Here is a 22,498-nt window from a genome sequence, read left to right as displayed (position 1 = left end):
ATTTTTGTTGTTTAAAAAAAAACTAGAGAAGAAAACAGGGGAAAAAACTTGGGGCAAATTCTGAATGTAAACAGAAAGTTATAGAAGGCTTGTGGAAGAGGATCCGTAAGAATGAATTTTGTGCATGGTCAAGTTGGCTAAGATTAAAATCAATTTACTTAAATGAATATTTTAATATCAGAAGTAAACTGGAACAAAAATTAGAATTAAACTGGTACAAAAAATTTAAATTTGGTTTTCTCTTTCTTAAAAGGATAATTTTTCCTGGACTTTTAGTATGCTTTTAATAAAGAGGTTATAAAAGCTTTTTTTTTTTATTTTTGAGTAAGTCTACCTAAAAAGACATAAAAACTATGTTTTATAAAATAATTTCCTATCTTCAAAAAAAACTGAGGTCTCTCTATTAATATTTTTTTGACTGTTTTAACTTTCTGTTTGCCCTTTGCTGTTTCTGTTGTCACTTTGGTTGAATGGATAACTGAGCATTGTTTCCTATTTGACCAAGTGTTTTAAACCCTTTTGATATTTTTCACAAGCTTCCCCCAAATTTCAAATCCTAAATAAAGTCTTTATTTTGACCTGAGGGAAAAAACTTTCTTTGAGAATTTTCAGATGACCCCTAGGATGACTCAAAGAAATTTATGTTCTCTCTTTCTATAAAGAAAAAGACACTAAGCTAATTAGGCTTACTTAGTATGTTAAATTACATGGGAAGCATTGTCAAATATGTGATGATAAATCTTCTCAGGTGGTATTGTATGGGAAAATATTATTGATATAAATGTTTTAAAAATGATATAGCATTCCTAAAATTCTGATCTGTCCTGGTTGTCAGCCACAATTCTAGTTATTATCTTGAAGTGTTGTATGTCACAGAAATAGCCAGGTTTCTGTGTCAACCACATTTTTGAGTCTTCTGTCATTTGTGAAGAGTTGCTGTTTTACTCTGATGCTTTTGCAAAATATGTTTCATCTTCAGAGAAATCAATGAAAAGGACTCTGACACTTACTCTAGAATAAGCCTTCTGATACACTTTCCAAGCATAAAACTGAACTGGGCAAGAAATTCTGTACTCTAACAGAGAAACTGATGACCTTACGAAACTGCTAACAGAAGATTAAGATCAAGAACCAATTACACAAGACTGAATGAACTGATGAGGATGATTATAATTTATATGATTTTTCATGTGAAATATTACTGTCTCTTTTCTCTCAAGCTAATTATGACTTAAAGCAACTTGGTAAATTATACCTTTGTAAGCATAATTGAAACATTTATTTTTTTCTCCCTACCTGATCCATCCGGAACTTGGAAACTCTTAGTGAGTGAGTATTGTTTTCATGACAGTCTAAGTTATTTGCATAAGTTCAATATGAATCTGTTTTCCTTATAACAGACAAAATTGGAAACTGGTTATATTACCAAGGCTTTGACTGGGGAATGTCATATTCAAGAGAAACATGCAGAATCAGATATGACAAGACAGCTTTCAAAGAATAAAGATGGACTTTCTGGAAAAATGCCACTTGGAAATATCAGCCTGGAACTTCGTTTAGAGAGTTCCCAGCAACTTTATCAGGTAAGTAAGGAAGATCACTTATCTGGAGGCTGCAAGGCACCTCAAAATATTTTGGGGAACCTCAAGAGAAGAGAGGAATTCACCTAAATCTAAAGAATTGCAGATGAAGCCTGAGGACAAATCCTTGGCTTGGATTTTCTGGCTTTAAGTGGCCTTTAAAGTTCAATCTGTGATTCCTTAGAAAAAGTTCCAGCAAAGCAGACTTAAAGGAGCCTATGTGAACAATGGCTATTCTTGATGTGTGTATGTAAATAATTGAATTACATTTTATTGAAATGTTTCATTGAAGCTAGACTTATTTTGCAAACCAGTTAATTTCAATTTGGCTATCATTTATTAAAAATGAGGGTGATTTTAGAGAGAAAAATTGTCTTTCTGTAGAAATTACAGTACAAGTTCATAGATATTAGATTCTGGTTCTCTTAATTGTCTTTGATATTTTTGTTTTATAGCTATTACTTGGACTTGATCCTGAATTCTTCCAGTTTCCTGTAATATCTGACTACAAATATCCAAACTAATGTTTTTAAAAAAATTTTCTGTCACTTTCATTTGGAATCATTGAGAACTGAACCTGCCCTTTTTACTGAAGCCTTGCCAAGTGAAGCTGGTGAACAAGATATAAAGTTAAGAGAAATTCATGTCTATTGCTGTGTAAGATAACTAAACACCTGATGAAATCATCAGAGATGTGTCAAACTGCAAAAGATGCTTTGACTCTGACACCTAGAAATATTTTTAACTGGCTGCCACCTGGACTCAGAAATTAGTTTATAATTTGCTCATACCACTAACCTTGTTTTTCTTTTGTCTCTCTAGAAGTGCTTCTTATTAAATACCTGGCTACTTGCTTACACAACACAGGCCTAACTTTGGGAGCCCACCTGCATCACCATTTTACTAAGAGACTGGTTCAATGAGATGGAACAACTACGCCCCTCATCAAGAAGATGCCACTCAAGATTGAGGAACAAAAATCAAAAGGGGGGAATTGATATTGGCTGAACACAAGGTTGACATAAGGGAAGCCATATTGTAGAAAAGAAACCATATTGTAACTTTGGATGACCTCTGACTAACCCAGCTGGATAAGCACCCTCCAGGAGATCCAACTGCTCTGTAGATTTTATGATCCCTGCTTGCAAAGGTACCATCCAGCTGTGATAAGATGATAACTTTGTTCCTTTGAGTTCCTTGGGAATGTGATGACCCCTGGGCAGAGAGTCTTTCTATTGTGGCCACTCCAAGTCTGCAACATCAGAGAGTGAACATTCCTAACACCCATCCCTGTAACCCACTGGCCTATATAACTTCTTCAAGATTCTGTGCCCCTCTTAGGATGGTTCTTTTAGACATTAGCTTGCCATCCTCCCTCTTGCTAGCAAACTGTAATAAAATGCCCTTTCTTTGCCACCATCTTGCCTCTTGATGATTAGCTTTTGTCTCTTGGTGAGCAGATTGTGCTCTTTGTCTGGTAACAGTGATAATACTTGTTATGTTTTAATAGTCAGCAAAGCACAAAGAAAAAAACCTCAGTGAGTGTATACACATAGTGTAAGCATAGGCTTTAAATATGCAGTTGAGAAGAAGGGGACAACTCACAGCTAACCCATGAATTCCTTGTTATAAATTACACAAAAAAATATTCTTATAAATTACATGAAGCATGTAAAAATATTTATCTGGATGCATAGATTGAGGCTTTCAACTCACATACCAGTAAATGTACAGTCTTCTCCTGCTGCCATACTCAGGAGTCAGTTGACCACAGAGGGCTTCCTAAAGGAGAAGAGAGACCAGTGTTGGCCCATCTCTCATTGGAGATGTCAGACCCTCGTTCGCCTGTTTCCAAGCCCAACAAATGCCCTGGAGCTACTCCTCTGCAGGTCATTACCTAGTCAAGGGCCTCCACTTCTTCTGAGAATCTCTAATTGATCAGGATTCCTGGAAGAGTTTTATCTCTAATAATTTAGACACGAATTAATACTGAATTTATTTATTCTAGGATAGAGCTAGCTTTAATCGTATCAATACATTGTAACTTTTTTCCAAAAGGAAGGGAAGAAAAGTGTAGTATGTCTACATAAACTAGCTTCTGATAGATTGAAACACAAGAGAGGTTTCATCTTTAAAGCACTCCAGAGAAAGGGGGTAATAAGTAACCTTTACTCTGCTGTGTAAACACTGTACAGTAACTCACTATCAGTCATTGGTGGAATACAATTAAGTCACTGAACAGAGTGACTCTATGAAATTGGCCTTGAAAACACCTCAACCTCAAGTTCAGAATTTAGGCAGCAGCAGGAAACCATTATCTTAGCACATCATTCTCTTGCGTTGACATCTTCTCTATGTTCTCTCTCAATTCTAGCATCTCAGTAAAATTAACCCAGTTGGGAAGTTAAGTTTATTGGAATCCATAGGCACTATGGGGAAAAATCTAGAAATAGCAGGGATCCTCTTCAACAGCTGGCTTCAAACCCTGTTCTCCTGTTTATGGAAGTGTGCTCATTCTTATTTCTAAAGTTAAGCTGCTTGTTTGAACAAGAGAGTGGCTTTTCTTTTAACATTAATGACACTAAAGGAAAAAAGAATCTTTGAAGCATTTTGAAAAATTCTTATGCCATTTTCAAGAGTTTTTTGAGGTGTTTGATTTTTCCAGAACAAAGCTTAGTAGACTCGCAATTGACTTTGTTAAGTGGACTGGTGGTGGCAGTGGGGAAATCCCTAAGATCAAACTATTTGTTTCCAAAAGCAACAAATTTCAGATTTGTGTAAAAAGCCTAATAATTTTAAAATATCTTCTATCTTTGATCTAAAAATAAAGATACTGCAATCACAGGGCCAGAAAGAAAATTTGCCATCCCAAAATATGTCTCTTTGTTATAAAAATTACTTTGGGCTGATTGCAGCCCAAAGAGCAGAAAAAGACGAAGCTCTGAAATCCTAGAAGTTACCCATCTGTAAGAGCAATTGACATTTATAAGAGAAATCTCCATTTGTAAGGGTGCATTTCTCTGAGCCAGGATGGAGAGGATGACTAAATATCCAAACTCTCATCAATAAAGAAGACAATCACTGAAATCTCATAACAACTTTATCCTTTTAACTGTGCTGACTTCTTCTTAACAACAGAATGTTAAGGCTAACTTTCAAGGGCAGGAAGCCAGACAGGAGTATGCACAGAAGAAAAAATTTTGATCTGCCAATCGAAACTCATCTTGCCAGTGGTTCCACATAGCAGCCTGACCTCCTTGATCCTTTAAACATTACCCTATACCCTGGATTGGGAACCAGAGTTGAGAGCCTTCCTTCTATCTCCTAACCAATCGATTGTGTAATAAATTTTCTTCCCACAAACACCAGTGTACCACAGTAGTTGCTTCTGTGGGCTTTGGGTGGAGAGAGCCCTTAGTCAGTAACAATACTAACTTCTTTAGCTCAGTTTCTCACAATAACCTTTAAAATGCCAGTAGATTCTGTCTTAAAAATTGCTCTTCATTTCCAGTGGAAAATGAAAGTGGACAACACAGACTGGCAATGTTTGTGGTGCAATTAAACACATAAATGACAGGAATCGCTTCAGAGTTAAAAAAAAAAAAGAGGTTGCTGTTTCAGAAAGCATCACAGTTCTGTAGTTATCACAAAGGGCACTTAATTCAAGATGACGTTCTAGAAGTGGCCGACTAGAGACAGAAAAGCAGTCATGAGTGTTTAGAAGGTAAAGGTGGGGCAGAGGAAGCTCTTTTGATTTCCAGCATATTTACAACTAGGTAAATGTATTCTTAAATACTTAAATAACCCAAGTAGGTAGCAATTACAAATATGTTATGTGAAACCTAACAGCCATGAGCCACACTAAAATTTCCTTGTTTAGTACCGGTGATTTCCCCAGTTTTTTCTCTAGTCAGTTCACATCTCAGGAGAGTTGGAAGAATGCAACACAAAGAAAAGAGCATCCCAGTCCTTCAGTTGCACTGTCAATAAGAGTGGCTAGAAATAGGCTCTGCACTGTCTCAACTTCTGCATAGACATCTCTCTTACATTCTTCATGTAAAACACACTGAATACAGAACCACTGGCTTGTGCCTCTCCAGATCACTTCTCAGCTGTTCATAGCTTTAAGCAATAGGTTAAGTGTGCACCAAGAGGCTTGGAAGTGTGGTACCACTGCTTGGGGGTCAGGGACTTCCTATATTGGCAGAATGATGTTACTGTATTCTATGCAGTGGGACAAGGAGTCCTCCTGTACCTCTAAGGCATTTAGATCAGTGGCTTTTCCTGGGCTCAGAGGTGACACACACTGTCACAATAACCAGTGATAAAAGTCCCTGGTATATTACCAAGTCAGTTTTGAAACTGTCTTGTTTTACCAAGATCTTTCAGTCAGTGTGAATGCAGCATTTCTGAACAGAAAATTATTTTCACTTACCATTAGGACCAGTTCCAACAGTTGGAAATCTTAGAGCTAAGCAACATCTTTATCCTTTCTTACCAGAGCCCTGGATAAGTTTCTGATCTTATCCACTTGATCTGGATTAACACTCAGCTCACAGTAACTCACTCTGAGCAATTCTTGGTAGGTGAGCTCTTCTTGGCCCAGTTCAATGTCAATGAAATCATTTTATCAAAAAGATGGGTCCTGAATCCTCACCTTGAGTCTAGCTCTTGCATATTAAATGGAAATGCTCCAGTGAAGAAAAATCAATGGAATGCTGGCACCAGTCTCGTACACATGCATTTTGAGGCTCAAGAGACACTATTGGCTTGGACTGGGCAGAAGAGAACAGTGAGCAACTCTGACTCACTGGTGGCTGACAAACAGGAAGTGCTTTCTGGTGTGCTGAGTCTGGCAGAAAGGGCAGACACATCAAAGTTCTGAGAAAGTGCCAAAGAGCTGTGGTCCCATGGAAAGGCTACTAGCAGGGGAGCTTCCCCAGGGGTGAGCAACAGAGGTGAGCCATCCACAGGGGGTGATGCAGGTGGTGTGGTGAGGCCCTCATTCTGTAGCTAGGCTGAATCCACTGCTTTGAAGGTATAGGGAAAGGGAAAGCTTGTTTGGCCAAATAGTTTGAAACAAAGAGGGCTGTTCTGACTCATTCAGCTGGGGGAGGTTTTTGTCATCATCATATTTCAATCCCATAATCTTCCTGATTTCTCTCCTTGATGCTAATTGGACTAGTATTTCTGCTTTTGCAGTAAGAATCTCTTCAACACCTCCTGATTTTAACAAATAAGAGATGATCTGGCCATGATTAAGTTACATACTCTATGTAAACAGGCCCAGATGTTGACCACATTTTGGGAATTCACATTCACTTGGTCTCCACTAGTGTCTGCACTTCTCGAATGTTTCCCAAGGTAGAGGCTGCCCACCACTTCCCTGCTACTCCTGGCCAGCAGGCTCAAACCCCCTCAGCACTGCAAATCTTGGTTCAAATTTTGTACAGTGGCATAGCCTGCCCTAAGTTATAATGTGTACTTCTCTAAGAACAGTTTGTGTCTTTGCTATCCTAGGTAATTCTACTCTTCATTCTTAGTTTGAAAATAACTTCTTTTTTAAGAGAAGAAAAGTTCATAAGGTAATAAATATAGTGCTATATTCAAGTGTTTCATCACACGGAAAAGGATTGAACATCAAAAACCTGTGTCTCATAAGCACAACTGAGCCCAGACATGACCCTCTCCACAGGACACATCATGAAACCTCAGTACTGTCCACAGTGGGGTTTTGGGATCCGAAAACTGAGACTTCAGTGGAGCCAATTATCATTTTATTGAAAAAAATCACCAAAACAAAACAAAACTGTACCTTAGGTCATTGAAATAGCTTACATTTTTTCAGTAATAATAACAAATATTTATTCTTGCATCTAAGACTCATAAAAAAGTGTATGAGTTAATAAAATTTATTTTCTCAAAATGATCCTAGGAATTAGTTCCAATCTATATCATTAATATGTATTTAAAGAAATGAGAACAAGAGATGATAAGTAACATTCAAGGTTAAACAGCTTGTAAATGAAAAGACTACATCTGACTTCAGAAACTCTGAGCACCAAATATATACTTTTGGTAAGATTTTATTTATGCACCTCCTGCTTTAACTCTGTGATAATATGGGGTGCCACTGGTAAAGCTATGCACTCTAAAGTATTCACTATTTAGGCACGGCTTCCTATGCCCTGCTCTAGATAACATGGATACGGCTGACAAGTTTTCCTTGCTAATTCTGTTCAGCAGCAGAGGGCAACAGGAAGAAAAGAGATGTCAGAGGATTTACAGAAATACTGTTCTTTCTATAGGGGGGATTGGATGTGTTTGCCTTGCAGATAGAAAAAAAAAAGTAAGCATTCTTTCCTAATGAAAACAAGGTATAAGGAAGAAAAGTTTCAAGCTTTCACTGTATGGGTAGGGAAGTGTAAAAAATTGTTATGGATTGAATTATGTTCCCTCCAAATTCATACGTTGCAATCCTAACTCCTAATATTTCAGAATGTGATCTTATTTAGAAATAGGGTCTTTCAAGAGGAAATTAAGTTAAAATGATGATTTTAGGGTTGGCCCCACTCCTATAGGACTGGCGTCCGTATAAAAACAGGAAATTTAGGCATAGAGACATGCATAGTGACAAGATGATGTGAAGAGACATAGGGCAAAGACAGCCATCTACAAGTCAAAGAGAGAATCCGGGAACAGATCCTGTCTGCACAACTCTCAGAAAGAACCAACTCTGCTGACACCTTGATTTTGGACTTTTAGCCTCCAGAGCTGTGAGACAGTAAATTTTTGTTATTTAAGTCACCCAGTCTGTGGTATTTTGTCATGGCAATCCTAGTGGACCAAAACGAAGACATGCTAAATAAAAGAATGGGAAAAAAGGAAGAGGCAGGAAGAATGGTGCAAATAAACTCAGGTGCAGGAGACAAACCACAGGACCAGGGCACTAAGCAGAGGTAGGTTATGTATTAAGAATGTTCAGGAGCTTGGTGGGCACAGGGAAATGGGGCCTGGACAGTTCCAAGGATTAAAATAAGGATCAAAAGTCTGAGAAAAGTGACACTAGAGAACTGTAGATGAGTGAACCATGGTTTGTGACATCAAAAAATGAGACAGTACTTGCTTCATAGTCTAGGAAAAAAACAATGAGCCCGGGAGGAACAGCCATGGAGAGTCAAAACCTGGGGATAGGAGCTGGAAGAGTCCTCAAAGGCATTGTACTCAAATTCATTCTGTAACCCTATAACCCAGTAGCCATATTGAGGTCTGTATCTGGAATAAAAATTTGGATGATTAACTTTTTGGCCAAAAATAAACCCAGAGATCTCATTTCTATTGGTTACTTGTTTTACTTCATACCCCGAGGATCCAGGCAATCTTCCTAGACATTTCTACCTCCCAGTAATATTTCCCTGAGAGGAAACTTTGGTGGCCTAAGACGTCAAAAGCAGAGAAATCATGTGGATGTACATTTTAAAAAATCTTAAAATGTAAGTGTCACTTGTATCTGATCTTCAAACATGATAACAACAGAAATAACATTGGCTGGATTCAGCATGACATCCACTGTAGGAAAATAGGAAAATTACAGGGTCATGTGGGGGATACAGAATGGGTGTGTCTTGTGACATTGTGAGGAGAAATATTGGGAGATGACTGGGAAGAACTTGTGTTGATGGGTAGGAGATGAGCAGGACACTTAAGAACTCTTGCATGTAGCTACATTTGGAAAAGAACACATGAAGCTAGGATCATGGGACCTAGTAGTAACCAAAACTTCTAAAACGGGATCAGGACATGGAGATTTGAAGATCCTGTAACTTCTTACCCCAGTTGCACAGACTTCTGTCAGGTCTGAAACGACAAAGTTTGCAATGATGTTGTTGGAATCAAAGGAGTAAACACTCATATCTGTCTTCTCTCTAGAAACGAGACTGTGGAGGAGTGCCTTGTGAGGCTAGGAACTGGTGAATTAGATGATAAAGTAGGCACCCTACCATTCACCCTTAATTCTGATCATCTTTAGCGCAGGATCACTCTCTCTTTGTCAGGCCTACCTCTTTTCATTTACCCTCATCTGAAAACAATATCTGCTCCTCCATTTGTCCCTGATCCTACAAGAATCCCACACCTACACCTTTCCCCTGACTCTCCTCACCTTTAACCACATGCAGTTTCCCTACTAGACCAGAACCTGGATACTTTCCTTTGTTGCTCATGAAAAGTTTTTCACTTCTTCAGCATCAAGATTTCACTACTAGGATGAAAAAAATTGACCTACACACTTCTGACAGTTTGTTCCTCAAAAACCACTGACTTTCTATCTTTTCACCACATGGATGCACTTGAACCTTCTTCCCTGGAGGCTCTGAGAAAGGAGATAGTAGACTGTTCCACTTCAAGTCAGAAATGTGCCCACTCCACGTTCCCAGTTACACTCTGTGTGACCTTGGAATGATCAAGACCCATCAAGGGCACAGTTTCTTCCTTCCAAAATGAAATCATTATCCTCTCCCTCTCTTCTTCCTAGAAAACATATGAAATTATATGAAATAAAAGACTTAACAAACAAAATAAAATATTTTTACCTTGAAAAAATAAACTGTGGAAAAATCACTGCATGGATGTGGGTCCCCATGGGGATCATCAGAAAGTGAGGTTGCAGAACTTGTTTCCTGAGAAGTTGAGACATATCAAGTGTGGGAATACGTTCTGGAGAGGAACAAGATCTTTAAAAACTGCTCCCCAGTAGGGATGCCCTCATTATAACACCTGAGATTATAGGTTCTTGGGGAACAATAATAAACACTTGGAAAAAAGACATTATGAACTCCAAACTAGGAACAAAAAGACATTATGAACAGCAAACTAATAGTGGTCTGAATTTCATATGTTCAGATAGAGCTTGATGCTTCAAGGTAAGTGTGCAAATTTAAACATAAGGATGCCGCCTTTCCATTCTGGCTTCTAAGGTACATGACTAAGATGTATCAGCTGTTTGCCCCAGGTCCAAAATATTTCCTGGGATTCAAGTCTATTTTTGGAAATCTATACAGAACCCTGTAGAAGGATCTGGTCTCTTCAATTCTCAGCGCAGGAATTTAAATATAAAGGAGTTGTCTCTAATTCTGGGTGGTTGGCAGGTAAAGAAGACAGGAACTTCTCATGATATGTCAGCAAAGAATGAAATACAGAAACCTGAGTTAGATACAGGCGCGCAGGGTAAATAAAATTTATAAAGTCACAGAGGTCTGATGCCGCAATGCCTTATTGCTAATACTGCTACTGATCCAAACCCTGCAATTTCCCACCACCTAAATTGCCAACCACAGAATCTTGTCCGTTCTCAATAGTTAGAGAACACTCAACCCATGATTTATGAACAGAAATTTAAGATAAAACTACACCAAAGCTGTCTTGCCATGAGTATGTTTTATTATAATTGACCACTAAATAATTCTAATGGATTTAAAACTCTTCACAGCACAGAAGGACCATCTCTGGTCTCCCTCATATATTTTTCCATGAAGCCATTCATATCCTAAGGAGAAAAGAGAAACACAAGTCAAGAAGTGATGCACCCTCTCCACTTGCAAAGCGTCATCACATCCCCACAACTCCCATTGGGAATAGATGATCACAACGTGAGAACCAAAACATAAAGAAAAGACCTAGGCCAATCATTCCAGAAGCCTCATTAGATGTTGTTATGTTTCCTAAAAGGTAGAAACAGCTTTGGCCCTAGTGGAAGTACAGCACAAGGCTTCCAATATCTGGAGATTAGACATATTTATGAAGAAAACAAGAAGTCCATAATTTTTTCCCCAAAAGCATAAGGTGCCCCATGAGACAAACTGAATAATTCATAGTTCTTTCATTTATTCAATGGAAATATAGAATGATATACAGGTATTTGCCAAGTATTATGCCAGGCTTTGAAGAAGCAAAGATGACTAATAATCATAATCTTCCTCAAGAAGTTTACATGGCTTTTGCTGAGGGTACAAGGAAACACATGTATTAATGTAGGCATTTTCAAGCCTCTCTCATCTCATTTTATACACCATCTATAAGTAACCTCATCTATTCCTAATTCACCACACACATATGTGCTATTGATTCTCAAATCTTTCTTTTACTTAATTTTGCCTCTTAAATGCAGGTTAATATATTCAGTACTAAAGAAGCCACAGGAATCAGTAACTTAGAATGTCTAATAGGTAACTTACTATTCACAAACTAAATTGTTTCCTCTTTTATGCTCCATTGTCAACACTGTTACCAATATCCCCTTGGTCACTGTCCTAAAAACTATGATATTTATCCTCTTCTTCATTCTCTACCAAGTCACTTTCGTCCATATCCTTGGCAGTTTTTAGCCATCTGATCTTCTTCTTCATCATCACAGATATTGTTTTCTTTGCTTGAACGATATGCATAAATATATTTGGTCTCTTTTACCTCAGACTTACTTCCTCCATGTCACTAAAAATTAGGCCAATGACTATGTCTACAAATGCAAAAATAAATAAATAAATTTTCTCTCTGAATTAGAGCTTTTTTGTGGTAATATGGTAAAAGCAAAATTAAACTAGATTAAGTAGAGAAAAGTATTTTCGAGGTCAGTTGTAATTTTAGTCAAAGCTTCATTTTGAAGCTCAATCCTTGTCATCAGGATTTGGTCTATGTCTTTCTCCAAATTCTATTTACACCCTCTAGGTTGACTCCATTCTCAGTTTATGAAGGAAACATGAATCTCCTGACAGAAGAAAAGAGACCTTCTCTTCTTCATTATCACAAAAAATTCTGAAGCCCACATGGCCTGCATTGGATCAGGTGCTCACATTAAAAGCCTTGCTATGCTGTTGTTGGAAAGAAACGAAACAATAGGTTGGAGGCAAGTTTTTATACTTTACTGGAACTGTTAGTTTTAATCTGAAGTAGATTGTGATGGGATAGGATGCATATTCTAAGGCTTAGAGAAAACACTAGGGAAAAAAAACTAAAACAAAATACAGTTAGAAAATAGGAAAACTTACAATTTTATATCAGAAATATTTGTTTCACACAGAAGAAGCTTCTTAAGGAAAAAGAGGAGAATGAGAACTACAGGTGATATATAGAAAGCAAATGGTAAAATGGCATATTTAAATACAGCCATATCAATAATTGCATTAAATCTCATTGTCTTATTTCCCTAATTAAAAGGCAGAAATTGTTGGACTGGATAAAAAGTAAGATTAAAGTATTACTATCTATCAGGGGCGTATTTTGGATTTAAAGACACAAAGAGGGTAAAAGTAAAAAGATAGAAAAATACATACCATAAAAGAAGTAATCATAAGATTGCTCAAATGTCTAGATTAATATTAGACAAAATAGACTTTAAGACAATAAGTATTATGAAAGAATGAGAGGAAAAGTTCATAGTGATAAAAGGTCCAGTACATCAAGAAGGTGTAACAATTATAAATCTATATACACTTAATAATAGAGCCTCAAAATACACAAATGAAGGCTAAAAGAAAATATAAACAATTCAATAATAATAGTCTGATATTTCAATAACTCACTCAGTAAATGAATGAACAGCTTGTATGAAAACTATCAAGGATATAGCAGACCTGGACAATACTATCAACCAACTTAACTTAACTGACACCTATAGACAATTTCAACCAATGAGTGCAGAATATACAGTCTTTTCTAACACATACAGACAAATTTTCTGGACATACAATACTTTAAAGTATAAAACAAATGTCAATACATTTAAAATATTGAAAAAATAAAATGTATGTTCTCTGATCACAGAGGAACTAAATTTGAAATCCACAGCAGAAGAAAAAGTAAGAAATCGCGGAGTATTTTTAATTAAACAACACACTTTCAAACATCTCAAGGTTTACCAAAAAAAATCACAAAAGTAACTTGAAAATAAGTTGAACTGAGTGAAAATAAAAACTCAACAATAAAAATGTATTCAATAGAGCTAAAGCAATGGATTTTATCATTAAGCACTGTATCAGAAGAGATGGTCTCAAATCAGTGATCTAAGATTCTACTTCAAGAAAACTAGAAAAGGAACAACAAAGTAAACCCAAAACACACACACGTACACCTGCATATGCACACACACACACAAAGAAAACTTTAAGGGTGAGAAAAGAAAAAAGTGATATAATAGGGTACAAAAATAGACAAAATCAATGAAATAATAAGGTTTCTTCTTAGAAAAATCAACAAAATTGACCAAAGATAACTAAACTGATCAAAAAAGAGAAAAAGAAATCATCAAAATCAGGAATAAAAGAGGGGGCATTACTGTGAGTGATGTAGAAATTAAAGTGTTCATAAGGGATTATTATGATTAACTTTATGTCTACAAATCATAGAACTTGGAGAGAATGGACAAATTCCTACAAAGACATACACTATTGAAAACTGACTAAAGAATTGTAAAAATCTAAATACCTAATACAAGTCAAAAAGTATTGTTTTAAAACTTTCCACAAAGAAAAGCCCAGAGTGAGATGGCTTCCCTGGTGAATACTATTGAACATTTAAAGATTAACTAATATCAGTACTTCAGAAATTCTTTTCAAAATGTAGAGAAAGATTGGGGAAATCTCAACTTATTCTGTGAGGGAAAAAAATAGCAAAAACTCTCGGAATCCGAAGAGCAGCTGTTTGTCTGTGACTAAACTGGATCATGAAGAGTTACCTGATAAAGGCTTAACATTGACCACAGATATCAGGGACCTATAGAATATCACTGGACACAATGGATCTTTTCTCCAAGATCAAATCTTTGCACTGCACTTGATAATAAATAATAAAACAAGAATTTCCCTGTTATTCTTGCATTTGATTATTCCTATAACCTCTGAAACAGATGCAGGAAGGGGTGCTGCAGGGCTAAAGGAATTTTAGTGTCACCACCAGAAAGAATACAGTAATACAGAGGAGAAGGAAACTAGTCTTTATTTTCCTCAAATCTCAGAGGCTGGGACTTCCACCTAAGTTTTACCTGCAGCATCTCCATTATTGACCCCGGCAACCAATGCTCCACATCTGAGATGAGAGCTCTTACCAACAGGCTCTGCTGGATGGGCTCATTCTCAGATGAAGCCAGGTTATGTAGAATATCTCCCTCCTCATTCTTCAGCTTTAGCAACTCCTTCTGCTCCTCACAGTCCAAGATACCTCTCATTTGATTAGACTGTGTATGGACACTTTTTTCTTATTTTGTATTTGATTCTTCAGGAATGAGAAAGAGAGAGAGATATTCAGGCTCTCAGGTAGACCCTGGGAGACAGATGAAGAACTGTTCTATTAGGGAAATTCTCACAAGGAAGTAAGATAGAAGCAAGGGAACAATTCTTACAGAATCTAATTTTCCTAATATTTTCTCTACATCACATTTGAAAATAAAGGCCTCAAATCTGCATTATTGATATCAACTCTGAGCTACATTGGATACCTGAGTGTGGTTCAGCTTTCACACAGCTGTGCAGGACACTCAAGCCTTCCTGCATTATGCCTGACCCTCACCCATTGCCAAAAGTTGAGCACTGAGGACAAAACCATGAGTCATTGACAAATGTCTTCCCTTAGAAGAGTCAAAGGCTCAAAAACATGACAAGAAAGGAACACAGAAATCACTAGCCATCCTCAGGAAAGAGCATATCTATGTGAATACTTCCCTCCAAATATCTGCATTCACTTGGACATGTTCACTTTTCAACCTCCAACCATATCAGGGAAAGGATAAAGATGAGGACTAATCAAATGACTACTGGACATATCAACTCTCAGGGAAAAAGAGGAAAGAAGTTTCTTGTGGCTAACATCCAAGGTCTGGCCCAGATTTCAGTCTAAATCCTTCAGGAAGTGTCTTCTCCTACCTTCCAGGAAGTTCTCTTTTCTCTGACATCAGCTTCCAACTCTTCAACTTCCCACTGATCCTCCCTCAGCTTCACCAGAACTTCCAGGAGTTTCTCTAGTGAAAAAGGAATCAAACCAGAATCAAGCACTGGGCCTTCTCAGCATCGGAATAAAGCATAAATGGGAAAGAAATCAGGATGATCGCCAGAGACTAGAGTTTACAGAAACTGTGAGAAAAGCTATTAGAATCTATGACTTAGAAGAAAACCTGAGGTGGTGAACGTGTTCTTTATGGTTCAAGCAATAGAAGTCAGCATCCCATCACCAAAAGAAGACTGATTCTCTTTATTCTCGAAGAAGAAAACAGATACGGTGACAAGGAAAGATCTTACATCTCAATCCACCCAACTCTCCAGTTAATTCTCCTGTTCAGAGGTAATTAGAGCTTTTCAAGGGCACCAAATCTCCACCTACTAGCACAAGGTACAAAAATGTCTACTTCTGGCTAAGAGTCTGTATTGTAGGCTAAAATTTCTGTAATTGAATGGAATGCACAGAAGTGGCCTTCAGGCCTCTCTACTATGTTGCCGCATGCTGATTAAGCTGCAGGTTTCCAGGCTCATATGGAATTCAGCACACAGGGCCGCTGCTCTCTCCTTCTTGGCTGATCCTGGACTCTTTGTTATTTGTGGTGATGCAGGCTTGGCAGAAGCTGTAGCCACAGTGTAGGTATCAGGGGTTCTGTCAGGAGCTCCAGGCAATTGGAACAGATCACCTTCTCCTTTACGTTCACCAGGATTCCTAAAGCTTTCATGGCTGCTCCCATGTACTACCTCTCCTGATTTCTGAGGCTCCTCTTCCTCACAGATCCCTGCATGATTGCTAGAGACTTTCTGTATTTTGTTGCTTATTGCCCCAGACCTATTAGAAGTTGTTGCATATAAGGAATGATAAGGTGATAGACTTGTAGCTGTAAGTATGATTTTAATTGAATTGAACATCTGGATGATAAATCATGCTTCTATTTTGTTGTTCTTGCTGTGAACACAATTGCTCTGCTACATAATGAAATCCAGCTATTCTTATGGTATTATTAACATATATATGATTCCCCTTTGACAAAATTTAACTAAAAATTTTTCATATCTCTGTTGTCTTCCTGACACTCAGATTGGTGTTTAATTCATCTCCACTACCACATTTTAACCACATTAACTCTTACTTAGTTTTAAGGTTTTCCCAAACGGGAAAATGTTAAAGGTCCATGGGCCAAAGAGGGAGCTATCTCATTAGCTTCCTCTCCAATCAGGAGAAGTAATAATTGTAGCAAAACACAGAGCTCTAGTGAGAAATTTCTTACCCTGTAACTCAGAACACAAAAGCTAGAATATGGAGAACACCAAGATGCTCAGCTCTGGTGAAAAATTTTGATAAGAGGAGCATGCTGAATTTAGGTTTCCTACTGGCTCAATTTTTCAGGTATCTTGATGGGACCCGATTTCACACAGCCACAAACCTAATGTTTCTTAGCAAAGTCCTAAGATGTCAACAAAAGATGTGGGGTGAGTTCAGAGATTCACATGGAGAGAATTAAAATCACGGATATTGACCTGTGAAAGGATTGAGAAGAGAATAAGAATTGGACAGAGTAGAGGACTTTGAAGAATGGAGCTCATTTCTTTTGAAGTTTACCATCAATACTGCTAATACTGTGATTGTCACAAAACACACTTACCTCTGAGATCTCCAATCCCCTCCAGGTTCAATCATGTCATATACCTAAAAAGACATCTATTCTTAGTATCCCTGTATTAACCACCACATGACATAACATCATTGCTAAATATGCATAGCTAGTAAACCTGAGGTTCCCTTTCCACTAATGGAGGTATTCATTCTAAAAAGATAGCACCCTTAACTTGTAGATCAGAATTACAAACCTGGGAAAAATGTGGAAAAAAAAAAGGAAACTAAACATGAAGTCACTAGAGAGTGACAAAAGCAGTTAAAGTCTACAGTGTAGTATATAGTTGGAAGAAAGGGACAGTATTGGGGGAGTTTTCTGTTTTTTTGACTTTTGATTTGAAGGCAGACCTCTATTGGTAGTGGGTCAAACAGTTAAAACTCAGTTAGCAACATACAGACTTATTGGTTTGAAAAAAGAATGATTTGCGGCTACCACAGCAGCTGGAAAGTGGTCGAGCAGATCTGTAAAAGAGAGATCCAGAGGAAGAGATCCCAAATTGGACATATGAACTCTTACCAAATCTCTAACTACACGTGTGTGAGAGAGATGCCAAGCAGCCGAAGTAGGGATAATGGAACTCAGCAGAGATTTCAGTTGCTGTAATATTCAGGGAAGATTAAGAATTTGAATTCAACCAACTTAACTGCTTAAAAACATAATAATAGTATTCTTCAGAGAAGTAAATAGAATCCACAGTCTCTACATCTCATTCACAATTCCATTGGGCAAATTTTAGATACAATCTAAAATCATTCAACACACAACAAAACTAGAAAACATGGCTCATACTCAAGAGAAAAGGCAATCAATGGAGACAAACTCCAAAATAATCCAGATGCAAGGACTTCTCAGCAGCTATTATACCTAGAGTTAAGAATGCAAAAGAAAATATGCTTACAATAATGAGTAAATAAGAAATATCAAAAGACAAAAATAGTTTTTTTAAAAAATTATTTTAGTCTTATTGTTTTATGACATTGTGTAAATTTTAGATGTACATTATTATATTTCAGTTTCTGAATAGACTGACTCATGTTCACCACCAATAGTCTAGTTTTCATCTATCGTCATACATAAGCGCCCCTTTTGCTCTCCCCCCACCCACTTTCCCTCTGGTAACCACCAATATATTCTCCTTATCCATGTGTTTGTTTATCTTCCACATATGAGTGAAACCACACAGTATTTGTCTTTCTCTGTCTGACTTATTTCACTTAGCATAATGCCCTTAAGGTCCATCCAGGTTGTCGAAAATGGCACAATTTTTCTTTCTTTATGGCTGAGTAGTATTACATATATCACATTTTTTTATCCATTCATCCATTGATAGGCATTTGGGTTGCTTCCACATCTTGGCTATTGTGAATAATGCTTCAATGAAGATAAGGGTGCAGATATCTTTTGGAATTATTGATTTCATGTTCTTTGGTTAAATACCCAGTAGAGGAATAGCTGGATCATATGGTATGTCTATTTTTAGTTTTTCAAGAAGTCTCCATACCATTTTCCATAGCGGCTGCAACAGTCTACACTCCCACCAGCAGTGTATGAGTGTTCTCTTTTTTATACATCCTCTGTGATACTTGTCATCTTTTGTGTTGTTCATTACAGTCATTCTCAAGAGAGTGAGGCGATATCCCACTGTAGTTTCAATTTGCATTTCCCTAATAATTAGTAATGCTGAACATCTTTTCATGTGCCTGTTGGCCATCCGTATATCTTATTTGGAAAAATGTTCATATCCTCTGCCCATTTTTTGATTGGATTGTTTGTTTTTTATTTGTTGAGTTCTATGAGTTCTTTATATACTTTGGAGATTAACTCCAGTCAGACATATGATTTGCAAATATTTTATCCCCTTTGATGAATTGTCTTTTATTTTTGCCAATGGTTTCTTTTGCTACGCAGAAGCTTTTTAATCTGATGTAGTCTCATTTGTTTATTTCTTCTTTTGTTTCCCTTGCCTGAGGGGACATGGTATTTGAAAAGACACTGCTAAAACTGATGTCAGAGAGCATACTGTCTATATTTTCTTCTAGTAATTTTATGGATTCGGGCCTTATATTCAAGTCTTTAATCCATTTTGAGTTAATTTTTGTGTATGGTGTAAGATAATTCTTTACTTTCATTCTTTTGTATGTGGCTGTCCAGTTCTCCCAACACCATTATTGAAGAGACTTTCTTTCTCCATTGCATGTTCTTGGTTCCTTTGTGGAAGATTAACTGACCACAGATGTTTAGTTTTATTTCTGGGCTCTCAATTCTGTCCCATTGATCTGTCTGTCTGTTTTTCTGCCAGTTCCTGCTATTTTGATAACTATAGCTTTGTAGTATATTATGAAATCAGGGAGTGTGATACCTCCAACTTTGTTCTATTTCTGTGAAAAATATCTTTGGGCTACTGATTGGGATTGCATTGAATCTGTAGATTGCTTTAGGTTATATGGACATTTTAACTATGTTTATTCTTCCAATATATGAGCATGGAATGTCTTTCCATTTCTTTGTGTCTTCTTCAATTTCTTTCAATACCGTCTTATAGTTTTCAGTGTATAGATCTTTCACCTGCTTGGTTAAATTTATTCCTAGATATTTTATTCTTTTTGTTGTAATTGTAAATGGGATTGTATTTTTTTTTTTTAAAGATTGGCACCTGGGCTAACAACTGTTACCAATCTTTTTTTTTTTCTTTCTTTCTTTCTGCTTTAGCTCCCTGAACGCCCCTGTGCACAGTTGTATATCTTAGTTGCATGTCCTTCTAGTTGTGGGATGTGGGATGCCACCTCAATGTGGCCTGACGAGCGGTGCCATGTCCGCACCCAGGATCCGAACCCTGGGCAGCCGCAGAGGAGCGTGCAAACTTAAGCAGTCGGCCACAGAGCCAGCCCCAGGGATTGTATTCTTGATTTCTCTTTTTTCTAGTTTGTTATCAGTGCATAGAAATGAAACTTCTTTTTGTATGTTGAATTTGTCTCTGCAACTTTACTGTATTTGTTTATTATTTATTATACAATTTCGGTGGATTCTTTAGGGTTTTCCCCATGTAGAATAAAATCCTCTGCAAATAGGGACACTTTTACTTCTTCCTTTGCAATTTGGATAGCTTTTCTTTCTTTCTTTCTTTTTTTTTTTTTTTTTTTTTTTGCCTGACTGCTCTGGCGAAACCTTCCAGTATCTTGTTGAATAATAGTTGCAAGAGTGGACATCCTTGTCTTGATCCTTTCTCAGAGGAATAGCTTTCAGCTTTTTGGTATTGAGTCTGATGTTGGCTATTAGTTTGTCATATATGGCCTTTATTATGTTGAGGTATTATCCTTGTATACCCATTTTCTTCAGAGTTTTTATCAAAAAGGGATGTTGGATCTTATTTATCGATTGAGATGATCATGCAATTTTTATTACTCATTTTGTTAATGTGATATATCGCATATATTGATTGCAAATGTTCAACCATACCTGCCTACCTGGAATAAATCTCACTTGATAGTGGTATATGACCATTTTAATGTATTGTTGTATTTGTTATGCTAACATTTTGTTGGTGATTTTTGGGTCTATGTTCATCAGCGATGTTGGCCTGTAATTTTCCTTTTTTCTGTTGTCCTTGTTGGGTTTTGTTATTGGGTGTAATGTTGGCCTTATAAAATGAGCTAAGAAGCATCTCTTCTTCAGGTGTTTGGAATAGTTTGAGAGGATAGGTATTAAACCTTCTTTGAATAGGTATTAAATCTTTGTGATAGATTTCTGCAGGGAAGCCTACTGGTCCTGAATTTTTGTTTTTTGGTAGGTTTTGGATTGCTTTTTCAATCTCTTTACTTCTAATTGGTCTATTCAGATTTTCTATTTCTTCTTGATTTAGTTTTTGGATGTTGTATGATTGTAAAAATTCATCCATTTCTTCTAGATTATCCAATTTGTTGATGTATAGCTTTTCATATTATTCTCTTATAATCCTTTGTATTTCTGTAGTGTTCGTTGTAATTTCTCCTCTTTCATTTCGGATGTGTTTGAGTCTTCTCTTTTTTTTCTTGTTGATTCTGGTTAAAGTTTTGTCAATTTTGTTTATCTTCTCGAAGAATCAGCCCTTAGCTTCATTGATCCTTTCTGTTGTTTCTTTAGTCTCTATTTCATTTATTTCTGCTCTGATTTTTCTTATTTCCTTCCTTCTGACTTTGGCTTTATTTGTTTTTATTTTTTTCTAGTTCTTTTAGATATAGCATTACTTTGTTTACTTGGGACTTTTCTTGTTGCTTAAGGTAAGCTTGTATTGATATAAACTTCTGAGTACTGCTCTTGCTGCATCCCATAAGTTTTGGTAAGTTCTATTTTCATTTGCATTTGCATCACCAGATATTTTTTTTTATTTCTCCTTTGATTTCTTCATTGATGCAATAGTTGTTTGGTAGTATGTTGTTTAGTCTCCACATATTTGTGACTTTCCCGGGCTTTTTCTTGTAGTTGATTTCTAGTTTCATAGCATTATATTCAGAAAAGATGCTTGATATGATTTCAATCTTCTTAAATTTATTAAGGCTTACTTTGTTTCTCAACATACAGCCTAACTTTGAGAATGTTCCAGGAAATATTCCTCCACTTGAAAACAATGTGTATTCTACCACTTTTGGATGAAATGTTCTGTGTATATCCATTAAGCCTATCTGGTCTAGTGTTTCATTTATGATCACTATTTCCTTGTTGACTTTCTGCCTGGATGATCTATCCATTGACGTAAATGTATGGTAAAGTCCTCTCATTGCTGTGTTGCTGTCAATTTCTCTCTTTAGGTCTATTAATAGTTATTTTGTATACATTGATGCTCCTGTGTTAGGTGCATATATATTAATGATTGTTATGTCTTCTTGGTGGAATGTCCCTTTTATCATTATATAATGCTCAAATTTATCTCTCATTATCTTTTTTTGTCTTGAAGTCTGCTTTCTCTGAATAAGTATGTCTCCACTAGATTTCTTTTGCTTCCCATTTGATTGGAATGTCATCTTTGATCCCTTCACTCTAAGCCTTTATTTGGCTTTAGAGCTAAGATGCGTTTCTTGGATGTGCATCATGTGGTTAGGTCTTGTATTTTAATCTGTCCAGCGGCTCTGTGTCTTTTGATTGGTGAATTCAATTCACTTGCATTTAGAGTGATTATTGATATATGAGAGCTTAATATTGTCATTTTATCTTTTATTTTATGCTTGTTCTATATTTCCATTTTCTCTTTTTCCTTGTAATTCTGTCTGTCATTTTAGTATATTGATTTTCTGTGATGTTTTTTCTC

The 22,498-nt window shown here is 36.7% G+C and overlaps 2 pseudogenes; both read right to left on the bottom strand.

Moving 5' to 3' along the window:
* Positions 1-5,922: 5,922 nt before the first annotated feature.
* On the bottom strand, positions 5,923-8,410 carry LOC100147661 (ankyrin repeat domain-containing protein 40 pseudogene; annotated as a pseudogene).
* Position 8,411: 1 nt separating this feature from the next.
* On the bottom strand, positions 8,412-9,029 carry LOC100069516 (E3 ubiquitin-protein ligase TRIM22-like; annotated as a pseudogene).
* Between the last annotated feature and the right edge of the window lie 13,469 nt (positions 9,030-22,498).

This window comes from Equus caballus, chromosome 7 (assembly GCF_041296265.1).
Source record: "Equus caballus isolate H_3958 breed thoroughbred chromosome 7, TB-T2T, whole genome shotgun sequence".
Taxonomy (NCBI): Eukaryota; Metazoa; Chordata; class Mammalia; order Perissodactyla; family Equidae; genus Equus; species Equus caballus.
Note: the sequence above shows the minus strand (reverse complement) of the source record. Positions and strands in the feature narration are given on the sequence as shown.